Source organism: Amphibalanus amphitrite, unplaced genomic scaffold (assembly GCF_019059575.1).
Source record: "Amphibalanus amphitrite isolate SeventyFive unplaced genomic scaffold, NRLGWU_Aamphi_draft 000042F_arrow, whole genome shotgun sequence".
Taxonomy (NCBI): domain Eukaryota; kingdom Metazoa; phylum Arthropoda; class Thecostraca; order Balanomorpha; family Balanidae; genus Amphibalanus; species Amphibalanus amphitrite.
In genome coordinates this window covers 1,368,775-1,385,087 of record NW_024881538.1, presented here as the reverse complement: position 1 = coordinate 1,385,087, position 16,313 = coordinate 1,368,775, and the positions used below count along the sequence as shown (strand labels likewise).

The window sequence follows — 16,313 nt, the reverse complement described above, 5'->3', positions numbered from 1 at the left end:
ACATTATGAACCCTGGCCTAAATAATACGCACCCCCTCTCGACGGGACGGGCGTTCGACCGCGCGCAGAGCCGACGGACAATCTCCCGGCTCAGCGCTGATGACTGATATACCTCCCCAGGGATGCGTGCTTGTCTCTGCGGCACCCCTCCACAATTACGTCACCGTTGCCGCCCCCCCCGTCGTCTCCACGGGAAGAGCCGGGGAGGAGGGCACAGGAGCTGGGGAGGGGGGGGGGCGCTCCGGTCACGCGAGTCGGCACGGCACGCTCGTGTCGCCCGCTAATGCAAAGGTGTTTAAAAGTTACCTGTTTCTCCTCGAGGGTCTCGTAATTAAAGCATATTTCTGTCACTTTGTGCGTTTTTTTTAGTCCATGGAGATATTTCAACATATTTTGGCACTTTGTCGATGGATGGTTTGCAGCATGTTTTCGAGGTATATTATCTTGAATTTAGCAGTCAAACGATGTTAAGTTTTTTTTTTAGACTTTTCTCTATATCAGTTCATGCATTTTATGATATACGTAGGTCTTCGTATTCCCCACTGCTTATCTATTTTATTTAATATCTTTAATGTCTCGTTTCCAGCGGAAATTGCGCGTCAAGACCGAGGTTATACAGCAGTGTTTTTCTTCATTGGCGGTTATTTAGAGGCATTTGTAAGCGATCGTCAATGTCACTACCTGCTGATAGTAGATGCTTCTGTTCAAAGGCTTCTCGAGGCAGATGTATATGAATTCCGTAAGAACTTGGATATGAGCGATTCCTATTATGCCCGACAGGCACACCTGCTGGGAGCCTTGATTACATCATCACATTCTCTTTGTTCCGGATCGCCTTGTTCAATAATTAAAACTAATATGGAATAAATAATGCATCCTAGATGAGTGTATCGCTTAAGAAGCATGCGGGAAAATATACATTTTATTGAATTTGTGGTATTAATGAATTGTTCACAAACGGGAAATGAATGAAATGTTTATATTTCTCAGCACATCGTGATTTCTGAAAACTTATGGGATATTAAACTAGCCCCTGCATATGAAACTAGTTAGTCAGGGCGCCGATCAACTCGCGTAATTTTTGCAATTTTATTTGTAGTTACGATTAATATGGGTTTAAAGGGACCCTCCCACCTTAACATTAGATTTGAGTTGAGATAGCCAAAACGGGGTCCCTGGCTCACAATTACCGGTTTCGGCACTCACAACATCGAGAAATGCCTTAAATCGGAAATATTGAATTTCAAAATTGCAGCATTTTGATTCAGAGGGGCTAATGCATAGGAATACCCCTCTGAATGTGTGACGTCAGCGCAGATATCTAACGATTTTTAAATGTTTGACTAAAACGTTTTGTAGCACGCGGTGGTATATGCCGCTTTGCGCGCATTAAGTGCCGCACTTTCAGCTGCCAAACTATTGCTTCCAAATAAAGTCGCTAGGAACAGCGGAGATCCCAAAAAGTAAACAAAAGTAAAAGTCTAATATCTTGAAAACCGGTGAATATTTTTCGGTGAAATTTGGTAGATATTCGTTTTCGCTCTTTCCGAACCGAGCGACATCACTTTCATGCCAATTCATAAACTTTTTTGAAGGTGGGAGGGTCCCTTTAAATATATGCGTGTTTAATATCTGTGATATAAATTCTAGCGAGGCTTTTTAGCGGTTTCGCACTTAACTATGCCGATAAAAATGACGGAGGACAACGTAAGTGCGCCCTGGTTGGATCGAAAACATCGAATCAAATAAGACTGCTGTAGAACGGAATCAAAGGTATGACTTGTCCGTGATAATATTTATTCCTGCTTCCTATTGCGATGGTCTTTTTTTCTACAGTGTCCCACGCCACGCTTGAATCCACGACATCCATATGACCGTTACAACCACGCCGTACTGGAGAGGCGAGAGCGCGATGTTGTACGCGGACTCAGTCTCTGTCGTACCCGCGGACTTGGTGCCTGTTGTACCCGAGCAATGTCTGCCGTACCTGCTCTTGATCTCTGTGGTACCTATGTTACGGCCCGTTTTAAAACCCGGCCTGTATTAATGCTGCCCGGCCCGTATTAATACTGACCGGAGGTCCGGCCCGTATTAATGCGGGCCGGTCAGCATTAATGCGGGCCGCCTTGCCGGTCGGTATTAATGCGGCCGATTTAGGTGGGCAGTATTAAAGGGACTATCCCACCTTTAACATGGGGTTTGAGTTGAGATAGCCAAGTTTGCGGCGAGGTTCAGAAACCACTATCTATCTAGGTTGCAACCCCCGCGGCCTCTTGGTGTTGAAGAAATTCGTTCCCTTCATTTGAAAATGGGCCTTGTACAAGGCCCTATCTTCAACATGGAGCGACCGTTAGTGTGACGTCACCTCGTTTAGTCATTCTGATTTAAATGGGTTTGTTCGTTGAAAAATCGCTTAGAACTTGGTCTGAACTTTGTTGTGGTGCCTACAGAGTAAAAAGAATCAGCTTTATGACAGTAATGTGGCCTGGGGAAGGAGGTAATTTTGGGCTGTGACGTCACATATTTGAAAGTTTGTGTTTGGAATATGGGAAGCCTAAGCTGTTTAATGAAAAATAAATGCCAGAACCGTGTTCCTGGTCATCCAATCTATAAAGTCGGCCACAATTTAACTGGTTTTAACAACATTTTAGAAGGTGGGATAGTCCCTTTAATGCTGCCCACCTTTTAGTGAAAAAATATCAGTTTCCTTCAAAATCAATTACATTAGCTATGAATGCATGTCCATATTGATGGTGGCTTACTGATAAAAGTTGAACGCCCTATGTGAACATTCGCCAGTCACGCCTCGAATCCACAACCATTCCATACAATTCCGGAACTAGTACCCCGAGACTAGCGAATCAAGTTCGAAAGGCTGCGAATAGGACAAGCAGTTGTAACTAATGCTCGCGAATGATATAGAACAAAGCGTGCTCGATAAAATAGATGTTATTATACATGATCAAAACAGTTCAAAATATCATGTAGAGAAAACAAACGAAGACATTTCATGATTCCGTGAAGACAACTAGCGGTATTCATCTAGATGTTGCCCACTGGCGGATCCGGGGGGGGCCACGGGGGCCATGGCCCCCCCATCAAAGGCCTAAAGTGGCCTGTTTGGCCCCCCAAAACGTCAGAAAAATTGCTAAGAAAATATACCTTGATGGAGGTTTTTAGCCACTTGGTGAAGTAAAGCTTTCCACAGCATAATATGGAAGTAATATGGTAGCAGCGAGGGTCAGTCAAAAGTTGCGCGAGCGAGTCGACCTTCAAAAAAGACTGTTGTTGGCACGTGTTTATGGCGCGGTAGCTGGGAGTTGGCGGTGTTTCGCGTGGTGTGGCATCACTGGCGGATCCGGGGGGGGGGGGGGGGGCACGGGAGCCTGAGGTGCCCCTGACAGGCCCGTGGTGCCCTTGCTAGGTCTGTGGTGCCCCTGGACCCTGGCAGGCCTGTGGTGCCTCTGGCGGGCCTAGGGTGCCCCTGCTAGGCTGCTGATGCCCCTGGGACCTGACAGGACTGTGGTGCCCCTGACAAGCCTTAAGTGCCCCCAACAGGCCCGTGATGCCCCCGACAGGCCCAAGGTGCCCCTGCGTGATGCCTTGATGCCTGCGAGGCCGGTGGTGCCCCTGCGAGGCCGGTGGGGCCCCTGACAGGCCCATGGTGCCCCTGCGAGGCCGGTGGTGCCGCTGCTAGACCGGTGGTGCCCCTGGCAGACCGGTGGTGCCCCTGGCAGGCCTGTGGTGCCCCTGCTAGGCCGCTGGTGCCCCTGGGCCCTGACAGGACTGTGGTGCCCCTGACAGGCCCAAGGTGCCCCTGCAAGGCCGGTGGTGCCCCTGTAAGGCCTGTGGTACCCCTGCTAGGCCTCTGGTGCCTCTGACAGGCCCATGGTGCCCCTGCGAGGCCGGCGGCGCCCCTGGCAGGTCTCTGGTGTCCCTGACAGACCTGGGGTGCCCCTGACAAGCCTGTGGGGCCCCTCACAGGCCCGTGGTGCCCTTGCTAGGCCTGTGGTGCCCCTGGCGGGCTGGTGGTGCCCCTGCTAGGCCGGTGGTGCCCCTGCGATAGGCGTTATCACAAGTGTATTCGCGGCCATTGGGGCGACGTAAGAAAAGAAGAAACCAACTGGCCCCAAGAACTTTAAATTATCAGTTAGCATGCACCTTTTCCTTGATGTGTAGAGAATTTACCATTATTTGTTACAGAAAATTGCATTTAAAATCTTCCATTTATGCTTTTTTCATCGTTTGCACAATATGTTCTTTTACTAAGCTAGAAACACTAATTAGAAATAGTTCCCGCATCATCAAGAACAATAGGGAAGGCTTGAAGTGAATAAAATAATTTAAACGGTTTTGTAATCTATGTGAAGGCACTTCTAAAATTGCCTGTAGAAATATTGAAGGCAAAAGTTCAACTTTTTCACAAGACGGATGTCTATAAACCTATCTAACTTGTGACAACTCAGCCGGTACCTATTTCGTCGCCTACAGCCCAGCTTTCCCTAGTGACCGATAGAGGCGCTGCTATCGATGTCCGCCCGTGCCGCCCACGGATAGGCCTGTGGTGCCCCCGGGCACCAAGGGGGGTCATGACCCATGTGGCCCCCTTGGATCTGCCACTGATACATATTATATTGATTTGTAATGGCGTTATGGCTTATGCAATATGCAATTGCAGGCACTTGGTATCCCTCACTTATCCCTCATTGGGGGCTCTGGCGGGCTCCTGAGGGCCCACGTCTATCTCCGGGAGCCCTAGACAGGCTCCTTTGGGTCCTTTCAGTCCACTATAGTATAAGAGGTCTCCATGCGAGTCCTATACATCTGAGGGCGTACCCTGACGTCTGAGGTACCCAACTGCAGCTCCAATGGTCTCTTACACTGGCGGATCCAGGGAGGGGGCATTTAGGGCCATGCCCCCTTCCCAAAGGCCTAAAGTGGCCCGTTTGCCCCCTCCCCAAGCGATAATGAAACATAGTTCAATCAGTGCCTGGCCCAGGAGCCGAGTTAGACAGGGGGTGTTTTACCGCCTCCCGGCCCGCAAAGGGACCCAAGCACTGACTAGCGGGTTAGCTGGTCGACAAAAGCAATGGTAAGTGTTTACAAAGTAATATAAAGGCATGGGTCGGGTGGGCTACCATTTATATATTTTTATTTTTAGTTTAAGAAAAAAATATTCATAGTGTCAGGGCTGTGACGAAAAATAAGTGGCCTAAATCCGATGAGAAAACAGGATTTGGGGGTACCCTAGGTTTGGCTCCTGCATGAGTTGCCCCCCCCCCCCCAAAACGCAAGCCTGGATCCGCCAGTGATGTTGCCTAGGAGAATATGAGCAGATCTAACACCTCACCCAAGGTCACCTCAGGGGGTGACCTTGGGTCACTGCAGGCCTACGGAGCATTTGCCAAGACATGAAATAGGACTAATTACAGGACTGTAGTTAGTCCGTAACAGAAATAGGACTGTAGTTGGCTAGTTTTGATATGGCCCAAGTCTTGATATGGCCGCGAGGAAAAAAGTGGCCTGTATTAATACTGCCCGGCCCGTATTAATGCCGACCACGAGGCAGTCCGCAATAATGCTGACCGGGGGTCGTATTAATACGGGCCAGGCCTCCGGTCAGTATTAATTTAATACGGACCGGGTTTTCAAACGGGCCGTAACACCTATACCGAGCTTGGTCTTTGCCGTACCATCGATTGGTCTCTGTCGTACCTAGCCTGGTCTCTGGCCGTACTCGAGCGAAGTCTGCCGTATCAGAGCATGGCCTCTGTCGTACCTGAACAATGTCTCTGCGCCGTGCCGCAGTCGTTCCTGCGATGCGTTTAATTAGCAGAGTACGATCCCCAGTTCCCTCTGCCCGCTCTTCCTACCCTACCTATCCCCACCTTATCTCGGCCTGCCGCCGAGGGTGGACACTGGACACTCGCCGGTTCCCTGACCACTGTTGACTCCGGCTGGTGGCGATCGGCGCGGCCCGCGGCCCCGGCCCGCCACAATAGATGTATGGGTCCCTGCGCGGCCACAGCAGCCCCGACGGCGCTCCCAGAGCCTGCGGGCGCTCGCCGGATATGTTTGTGCTCTGGTGAATGTCGAGCCGCGCCAGTGCGCGTAACATGAATGGCGCTACTAGCTTGATTTGGGGCTCGAATAGAGGGAGCGGAGGATGGCCAGCACGAGGAGGGAGGGAGGGGCAGAGGGGTGGGAGGAGACCCGAGTCGTGGCGCGGTTGACGACCCGGGTCCAGGGGGAGGGGACCGGGCTTCGGCCGAGGCGAGATAAGACACGCACAGTACACAGGCCGCAAAACAGGTCGGGCAGTCCAAGGCGCGCGCTCAGAGGCGGCGGACGGTGCGGAAGGGTGGAAACGAAGCGACAGGCTGTGGAAAACGAGCGTGCGGTCGCAGAGGTGACGGACAAAGCGAGAGAGTGGGAATCGAGCGTCGAGCTAAGCGCTGTAAAACGAGCGAGCAGGAAAAGTAGACAAGGCCGGGAGACAGGTTTGTGGAGCGACAGAGTACCTGGTGCTCAGCAGAGGGGGACCAAGGGAGACGGACATGGCCGGTAAGTCAGGCTAGCGTGCTAGCGATACTAGTCATATAAGGAGCCTGCTGCCTGCATGGCTGACTCGCCGAAAAGTCAAGCGAATGGATTATGCTGATGCTGTGAACGAATCAATACCAGTGGGATAGACCGTTGTGCAGAGACCACATGGCAGATGTGTGTGTCCAGAGTCATTGATAGTGAACAACTGATACAATACCACCCGCTCCATCTGGGTATGAATGTATATACCGGCTCGTCGTCTATGTCACAGACCACAGTAACACAGAGCGGAGAACCAACATGTCTGAACCATGTTGACCCAGTTAAATTTGCTGTTCGTCAGGTACGACAGAACCGTACCGACGCTGCTTATACACATGGCTGAATCGTGTGGGCCCATTAATGCGCCTGGTATGCCTGACCCATACCGGTGCAGAGCAGCAACAATCAACATGCATGAACCATGTAGACCCAGTTAAATTCACTGTTCGTCAGGTACACGGGCTCATTCGGCGACCGGTCTGACCCAAATCGCAGTAAAACTCGCTGTACGTCAGATATGCCTGAACCATATCGACGCAGCGCCAAGCCACACATGCCTGAACTATGTGGGCTCATTTATGCGCCGGGTACGCTTGCACCGTATCGGTGCGGCAATGCAACATGCCTGATTCATGTTGACAGAGTAAAACTCGCTGTTCGTCAGATATGCCTGAACCATATCGACGCAGCTTCAAGCCACACATGCCTGAACCATGTGGGCTCATTTATGCGCCGGGTACGACTGCACCGTATCGGTGCGGCAATTCAACATGCATGAATCATGTTGACACAGTAAATCTCGCTGTTCGTCAGGTATGCCTGAACCATATCGACGCAGCGCCAAGCCACACATGCCTGAACCATGTGGGCTCATTTATGCGCCGGTTCCGCCTGCACCGTATCGGTGCGGCAATGCAACATGCCTGATTCATGTTGACAGAGTAAAAGTCGCTGTTCGTCAGATATGCCTGAACCGTATCGACGCAGCGCCAAGTCACACATGCCTGAACCATGTGGGTTCATTTATGCGTCGGGTACGACTGCACCGTATCGGTGCGGCAATGCAACATGCATGAATCATGTTGACACAGTAAAACTCGCTGTTCGTCAGATATGCCTGAACCATATCGACGCAGCGCCAAGCCACACATGCCTGAACCATGTGGGCTCATTTATGCGCCGGTTACGCCTGCACCGTATCGGTGCGGCAATGCAACATGCATGAATCATGTTGACAGAGTAAAAGTCGCTGTTCGTCAGATATGCCTGAACAGTATCGACGCAGCGCCAAGTCACACATGCCTGAACCATGTGGGTTCATTTATGCATCGGGTACGACTGCACCGTATTGGTGCGGCAATGCAACATGCATGAATCATGTTGGCACAGTAAAACTCGCTGTTCGTCAGATATGCCTGAACCATATCGACGCAGCTTCAAGCCACACATGCCTGAACCATGTGGGCTCATTTATGCGCCGGGTACGCCTGCACCGTATCGGTGCGGCAATTCAACATGCATGAATCATGTTGACACTGTAAAACTCGCTGTTCGTCAAATATACCTGAACCATACCGATGCAGCGCCAAGCCACACATGCCTGAACCATGTGGGCTCATTATGCACCGGGTACGCCTGCACCGTATCGGTGCGGCAATGCAACATGCATGAATCATGTTGACACATTAAAACTCGCTGTTCGTCAGATATGCCTGAACCATATCGACGCAGCGCCAAGCCACACATGCCTGAACCATGTGGGCTCATTCATGCGCCGGGTACGACTGCACCGTATCGGTGCGGCAATGCAACATGCATGAATCATGTTGACACAGTAAAACTCGCTGTTCGTCAGATATGCCTGAACCGTATCGAAGCAGCGCCAAGCCACACATGCCTGAACCATGTGGGCTCATTTATGCGCCGGGTACGCCTGCACCGTATCGGTGCGGCAATTCAACATGCATGAATCATGTTGACACTGTAAAACTCGCTGTTCGTCAGATATGCCTGAACCATATCGATGCAGCGCCAAGCCACACATGCCTGAACCATGTGGGCTCATCTATGCGCCGGGTACGCCTGCACCGTATCGGTGCGGCAATGCAACATGCATGAATCATGTTGAGACAGTAAAACTCGCTGTTCGTCAGATATGCCTGAACAATATCGACGCAGCGCCAAGCCACACATGCCTGAACCATGTGGGCTCATCTATGCGCCGGGTACGCCGGCACCGTATCGGTGCGGCAATTCCACATGCATGAATCATGTTGACACAGTAAAACTCGCTGTTCGTCGGGTATGCCTGAACCATATCGACGCAGCTCCAAGCCACACATGCCTGAACCATGTGGGCTCATTTATGCGCCGGGTACGCCTGCACCGTATCGGTGCGGCAATGCAACATGCCTGATTCATGTTGACAGAGTAAAAGTCGCTGTTCGTCAGATATGCCTGAACCATATCGACGCAGTGCCAAGTCACACATGCCTGAACCATGTGGGTATGTATGTATGTATTTACGATCATGGGCGATCCACACATGGCGTGGCGATTACTGCCCACTCATCTATGCGCCCGGTACGCCTGAACCGTACCGATGCGGCGATTCAACATGCATGAATCATGTTGTCAGTTAAATTCGCTGTTCGTCAGGTATGCCTAAACCGTATCGACGCGGCGCCTCACCTGACTTAGATGGAGCCAATGACGCTATTCGTTGGGTGCCGGGTGACGTCACCAGGACAAATGCACACATCAAAGCATTGTCGCTGTGATGGCCGCCGGGGAGTGCCAGCTGTACTCCCGCGGACGGGGCTCCCCCACCCATTCCGCTGTGCGCGCCCACCGGTCGGGCGGCCAACACTCGGCCGTCAGGAGTAATAGGGCCGTTACGTCACGTCGTGACACCGCCGCCGGGCGTCGCGGCGTGTAAAACCACCGCCAGCTCACGAGGGGGAGGGGAAGGCGCGGGAGGGACGCAGGGGTCACCTCTGTGGGGCCAAGTGGTTGACCTTTTGTCCGATAACACTGGGGAGAGACCCACGACTCCAGCAGTCGGTCGGGAGCTATTTGCACAGGATAACCCCTCACGCAGTCAGGGAGGACAATGGACGCAGCGTCCATTTAAGCGCCCGGAAGGCCTGACCCATATCGGCGTGAGGAAGCGATTGATCACGCATGAACCATGTTGACCCAGTTCAATCACTGTTCGTCGGATATGACTGAACCGTACCGACACGGCTTACAAGCCACACACGCCCGAATCACGTGAGCTCATTTGTGCGCCGGCAGTCTGCCTGACCCATATCGGCGTGAGAAATTGATCTATCAAACATGCATGACCCAGTTTGACCCAGTTAAATTTGCTACTCGTCAGGTATGCCTGAACCGTACCCCGATATGCCTGAACCTTATCGGCGTGAAGAATCGATTGGCCAAATATGCATGAATCATGTTCACCCAGTTAGAATTCGCTATTCGTCAGGTATGCCTGAACCGTACCGACGCGGCTATAAGACACACGCGCTTGAATTACGTGGGCTCATTCATGCAACCGGTATGCCTGAAACATATCGGCGTGAGGCCACATCGACGCGGCTCCCAGCCACACATGCCTGAATCATGTGGGCTCATCTATGTGCCCGGTATTCTGACACGTATCGGCGCGGCAATGCAACATGCATGAATCATGTTGACACAGCTAAATTCGTTGTTCGTCAAGTATGCCTGAACTATATCTACGTGGCTCCCAGCCACACACGCCCGAGTCATGTGGGCTTCCCTACACCGGTTCTCTGATCCGTATCGGTACGGAAATTCAGCATGCATGATCATGTTGACACAGCTAAATTCGTTGTTCGTCAGGCATGCCTGAACCATATCTACGTGGCTCCCAGCCACACACGCTTGAATCATGTGGGCTCACATACGCCGTTTCTTTGACCCGTATCGATGAGGCGATTCAACATGCATGAATCATGCCGACAGTTAAATCCGTCGTGCGTCAGGTACGTCTAAACCATATCGACGCAGCTCCCAACCAAACATGCCTGAATCATGCGGGCCCATTTATGCGCCGGGTATTCTAACACGCATTGGTGTGGCGATTCAACATGCATGAATCATGTTGACACAGTTAAATCCGTTGTGCGTCAGGTATGCATGAACCATATCGACGCAGCCCCCAGCCACACATGCCTGAAACATGTGGGCTCATTTAGGCGCCCGGTACGCCTGACCAGTAGCGGTGCGGCAATTCAACATGCACGAATCATGTTGACAGTTAAATGCGTTGTTCGTCGTGATGCCTGAATCATATCTACGCGGCCCTCAGCCAAAAATGCCTGAATCATGTGGGCGGCTGGATTACGCGCCCGGTTCTCTGACCCGTATCGGTCAGGCGATTCAACATGCATGAACCATGTTGACCGTTAAATTAGCTGTTCGTAAAGTATGCATGAACCATATCGACGCGGCTCCAAGCCACACATGCCTGAACCATCTGGGCTCATCTACGCGTCCGGTATTCTGACACGTATTGGTGCGGCAATTTAACATGCCTGAAGCATGTTGACACAGTAAACCTCGCTGTTCGCCAGGTATGTCTGAACCGTATCAACGTATCGACGCAGCACCAAGCCACACATGCGTGCACCATGTGGGCTCATTTATGCGCCAGTTACGCCTGAACCGTATCGGGGAGGCAATTCAACATGCCTGAACCATGTTGATCCATTAAAAACTCGCTGTTCGTCAAATATGCGTGAACCATATCGAAGCAGCACCAAGCCACAAATGTGTGAACCATGTGGGCTCATTTATGCGCCAGTTACGCCTGAACCGTATCGGAGAGGCAATTCAACATGCCTGAACCATGCTGATCATTAAAAACTCGCTGTTCGTCAGGTATGCGTGAACCACATCGACGCAGCACCAAGCCACAAATGTGTGAACCATGTGGGCTCATTTATGCGCCCGGTACGCCTGAACCGTATCGGTGAGGCACTTCCACATGCCTGAACCATGTTGACCCATTAGAAATTTATGGAACAATGGCAATTATAAGCGGTAGCGAATAAGGAGATGGGCAAACCATTAACCAATGCTGTGTGCATAAAACTGCGGCCGCTCAGCGCGGCCATCGTCGAACAGGCGCACATAGACGCTTGGCGGCTCCGCGTCGACTTTAGACGCTTGGCTCCGCGCCGACTTGGACTTTGCCGTCGCCGGGGAATAACACACCCTAAGGACACCTGGCGACCCTGTTTTGCACCAGGCACCAGGCCACCAGCAGCATGACGTCCGCTGGTCCATGCATATCGCCAGCAGCACGGCTTCGGATGGTGTCAATAAAAAGGACGCAATGGCGGTGCCAGGCAAACATGTCAATTTCAAATATCGCCGTCTAGCGTTCGTCAAACGCGAAAGTGGATATGAGGGTGGTCTATGGCCACGGTGGTGCTATTGGTTCTGGACGGCCGTTGCGGTAATAAAGCTACACCCCCAGAAAACCGACAAACAAGAGAGGGACCGTGGGACGGGCCCGTCCGTCCCGTAGTCGGACGTCGGACGGGGAGGAAAGTGAGGGAGAGAGGAGAGAGAGGGGGAGGGAGAGGAAAGAGAGAGAGAGAGTGGGGAGAGAGGGGGGTTCGGCGACATGGGGAAGGGAAGTGTTCGTCAGTGTGTGCGGACGCTAGAAAAGGGGGACCTGGCGTAACTCATAACACTAATCGCCGCGTCGGCGGGCCGATGGGAAGTGCAAACAGCAGACAGACGGACACGGCAGGCTATGGAACTGCGAACAAAACACTGTTCATGCCGAACGTCGTGTTCATTGCCAACAATCAGGATACCTATATAACCGCGTACATTCTGCTCCGTTGGCGAGTTTGGCGTCTTGTTATCGATCATGATATGAACGATAACGCGATTTGGGTGCAGACGGCCATTAACAGCCAATACTGGACAGCAGATCTGGGGAGCGTACGGTATGAGACACCCTAATCAGTAATAGGGCCCACCTATTAGCTTGATTTGGGGCTCGAATAGAGGGAGCGGAGGATGGCCAGCACGAGGAGGGAGGGAGGGGCAGAGGGGTGGGAGGAGACCCGAGTCGTGGCGCGGTTGACGACCCGGGTCCAGGGGGAGGGGACCGGGCTTCGGCCGAGGCGAGATAAGACATCATCCAGAGATTAATCTATGGAGATGAGCGTCTGTTAAGCATGGTAATATAGTGAGATGTTATCCTTTATTACGCTAATATGCTATGGAAAAAAACATTGGTAATATAGCTGGCAATATCCGTCAATGCGTACTATTGTAGAGATACCGTGTGTCCTTTTTTCACGTCGTCCTTTGTAGACAATCTGAAGCATGTCACCAGCCCAGTAAGTAAAACCGTCTGAGTCTCCCCAGCCACGCTGTCGCTCAGCCCAATTCCCCTGTCGCTGGGCCGTTGTCTCTCAGCCCGTCTCCTGCCGCTGGGACGTTGTCTCTCAGTCAGTCTCCTGTCGCTGGGACGTTGTCTCTCAGCCCGTCCCCTGCCGCTGGGACGTTGTCTCTCAGCCCGTCTTCTGTCGCTGGGACGTTGTCTCTCAGCCCGTCTCCTGTCGCTGGGACGTTGTCTCTCAGCCAGTCTCCTGTCGCTGGTACGTTGTCTCTCAGTCCGTCTCCTGTCGCTGGGACGGTGTCTCTCAGCCCGTCTCCTGTCGCTGGAACGTTGTCTCTCAGCCCGTCTCCTGTCGCTGCAGGGACGCTGTCTTTGCCATCCGTCGGACACCGCCGTCGGCGGCGGCGCCTGCAGCCATTCAGGCGAGCTCAGTCGCCGTTTTGTAAACAATGACGGTGCTGGGAGGCCGGCCAGGAGCCGTCGCCCCGCGACGCTGCCCCTCTCCTCTCCGCCCCGCCCCAGTCATCGACACGCTATATCGTCCGGCCCGGGGCGAGCCGCGGCTGGGTGATACCTCCCAGAAGGCCACCGACGGCACTGGCCCGGCCAAACGCGCTGCAATAGATCGGAAATTGATGGTTTCCGTAATAGGGTACTTTGAAATAGCCTGTGTACAACAGAAACATCACGTAAATTTCGAGCTGAATTAATGGATATTGGCTACTTTATCGGCTCTTTATTTCCTTCTAAATCGGCTGGTCTTTGGTTAGTATTGACTGTGCATGATGTTCATCGAGCTTAAACAGGAGTGATATTTAACTTTTAGATTATTGATTTATTGAATCTGGATTTTCTGGTAGGTAATGAACTGATAAAGAGACATACAATGCTTGAAGTTGGCTGACCAAATATGATTACAGATAGTTAATGTATTTAAAACTTCAGCTTAACACACCAAGTTTTGTGGGAGTTTTAGTAAACATGCTTGCAGCAACACAACATGCGATCTAATTTCTCGAGTTTTAAAAGCTTATCTGCTTCTAAATTTCACAAAGGCTGACCTAGCTTTTTGGTGATCGAAATGACACGCCAAATGGCTGCACCGTGGATGGGTTCCTCAATTATTCAAGTTCTCGCACACTGGGCTTCCAGAAACCCGGATTGCTTGCCTTTCCTGTTGGTTGAGAAACCCAACCGATGTGTGGGTTAATGAAAAGAAGCCTTTGAACTGAGAACATACGGTGCTTTCTCGAAGATAGGAAGTCCTGAATATTAGAGGCACAGACAATGACATGTCATTCCTTTGGTCGGAGCACTCGCCCTCCACTCAATTGGGCGTGGCGTTAAGATAGATTGCGGACGATTACACCAGCCGGCTCCCGTCCATTTCAATTGTTGCTAAATTTGCTTATATATCACCATTTGCCGCTTCATTGTATCGCGGCATGAGACCGAGTTCGTTTGATCTGGCCTTGCTCCCGCAGCTGATTTCATTTATTTCTCATCCGGCGGTTAGTGTTCTCGGCCGTTTCGCGGCGGCCGTGCGGCTGCGACCGATTGGGCTTCAGTGGCTCTCCGAGAGACCGGCAATGATTGGATCTGGTCTCTTGGCCCGGCCGACGCGGTGCCGAAGCCCCCGGCTCTGCGGCCGCGCTCCTTTCCGTGGCTATATCGGCGTAATTGTTGTGTCGCACCCGGCAGCGGACGGCGGCACCCGAGGTCCGACCCGAGCGGTGTCAGCCCCGCTGCCCCGCTGCCCCGCTGCCCCGCTGCCGCGGCCTAGCTGGATTAACACGGCCCGACTGCAGAGCGGCCGCCGAAAATGTGGATTTCTAGCCAGTGGTCGATAAAACTTCCAACGTGCCAACGCTCGTTGGAGCAAGATATTAGCAATACTTGGAAGAGCTGGAGACAGTCCGCCCGTCTACATGGATGCTTCCTTACGCCTAAAATACAGCATTGACTCATAACTTTCTAATCGTCCGGTGCTGTTATCGGATGCTCGGTACCGCGTGTATGTTCCCTCATTCACTCCTGGTCACCCTTCGGTCACCCCTCGCTGGGTCGGGCCAGTCGGCTATTTTTATCCTCTTTCCGGCTAGGCCACCCGCTAAGCTCCCGCCGTGCCGCGCCGTCTGCGAGGGACCTGACCCTTCTGCCGGCAGAGGTTTCTCCAGGTGTCTCCAAGGAGCCATCGTAGCGCTAAGGGTGTGCTCCGCATACACATGCATTGATTTTCGCCCTTACTAGCAGGGCCGCTGGCACGCGTTGGCAGCGCCCCGCGGGCATTTTTTCGCTTAGGGTCATTTTGTGGTAAGGAGGATCAGAAAATCGCCCTTCCAACTTTCTCCAGGCCTGGGTGTTTTATCGAGCGCGCCTGAAAACGCACAGTGGACCGGAATTACACTTCGATTGCGTTACTTCGTATAAGGTAATACGATCAAAAGTGCGCTCTTTTCTCAATTAATAAGGACAAGTGCGTTAAAACACACTTATAAAGTTTTAAGTTAAAAGCTTTAAAATGCTAAATTTCAACATTTCTACGCTGATGATAATCGTTAGTTCTTTCAGACTTTGGCATGAAAACGTAGGCATTCAGATCCACCGTGTGACCGGTCACCATATGCAGTAGTGTGATGGTGTGAGTTGGGGAGTCAAGGCCGTGTGGGGAGAAGGTGAGGAGATGCCGGTGTGCCGACGCGGCAATTGGCAATGATTAGACAGTTGTGCATGCATTGTTCATCTAGCATATCATTTGCTTGGGCGAATTTATAGGCATGGCGCCTGTTTATCCGTCTAATTCAAAGGAAAGGTGTGAGTACCAACACTGGTCGTACTTTTCATAGTCATAGTCCAGGTCCTGAAATGACTGGCACCTGAAATTTTCAGGATATATCGCAAAAGGCTCATTCCCAGACGTTGTGCCAAATTTTGCGGCGCTACGCGACACCACCTTTTACGCTATTCGCGAAAAAAAAAACTTAGGGAGGCTGTATCCCCCTCCCGCCAGGCGAGGGCTAAGTTGGAGACAGTGATGGGACTAAGATGTTCGTTGGAGCAACTCCAAGCATTTTATCCAGTGGCGTTTCTAGCGGTGAAGGTAAAATTGTCGTGGCTGGGTGGGGCGATGCGACGTGTGGCCCGTGGTTTGGTCGATAAGGCGGTTATCCAACTGGCGGGCTTCTCTTAGGGATAAAACGAAAAAGCTGGAAACCGTTTTGCAAGGATAATGTTCTGCGATGAGCTATTTTATGTCGTGCTATTTTACAACTCGAGGCTTAGATGTTGGTAAAAATACGTCTGGAAACACAAAGTTACTGTGCCATTTCCA

The 16,313-nt window shown here is 51.8% G+C and overlaps 1 protein-coding gene across 1 annotated transcript in view; it reads left to right on the top strand.

Moving 5' to 3' along the window:
- The first annotated feature begins 6,765 nt into the window (after positions 1-6,765).
- LOC122376704 (calcitonin gene-related peptide type 1 receptor-like) overlaps positions 6,766-16,313 on the top strand; it is a 102,726-nt gene continuing 93,178 nt past the window's right edge. Inside the window, exon 1 of the mRNA XM_043356622.1 lies at positions 6,766-6,779. The gene's annotated coding sequence lies outside the window, so the exon portion shown is untranslated. The remainder of the gene's footprint in view (positions 6,780-16,313) is intronic.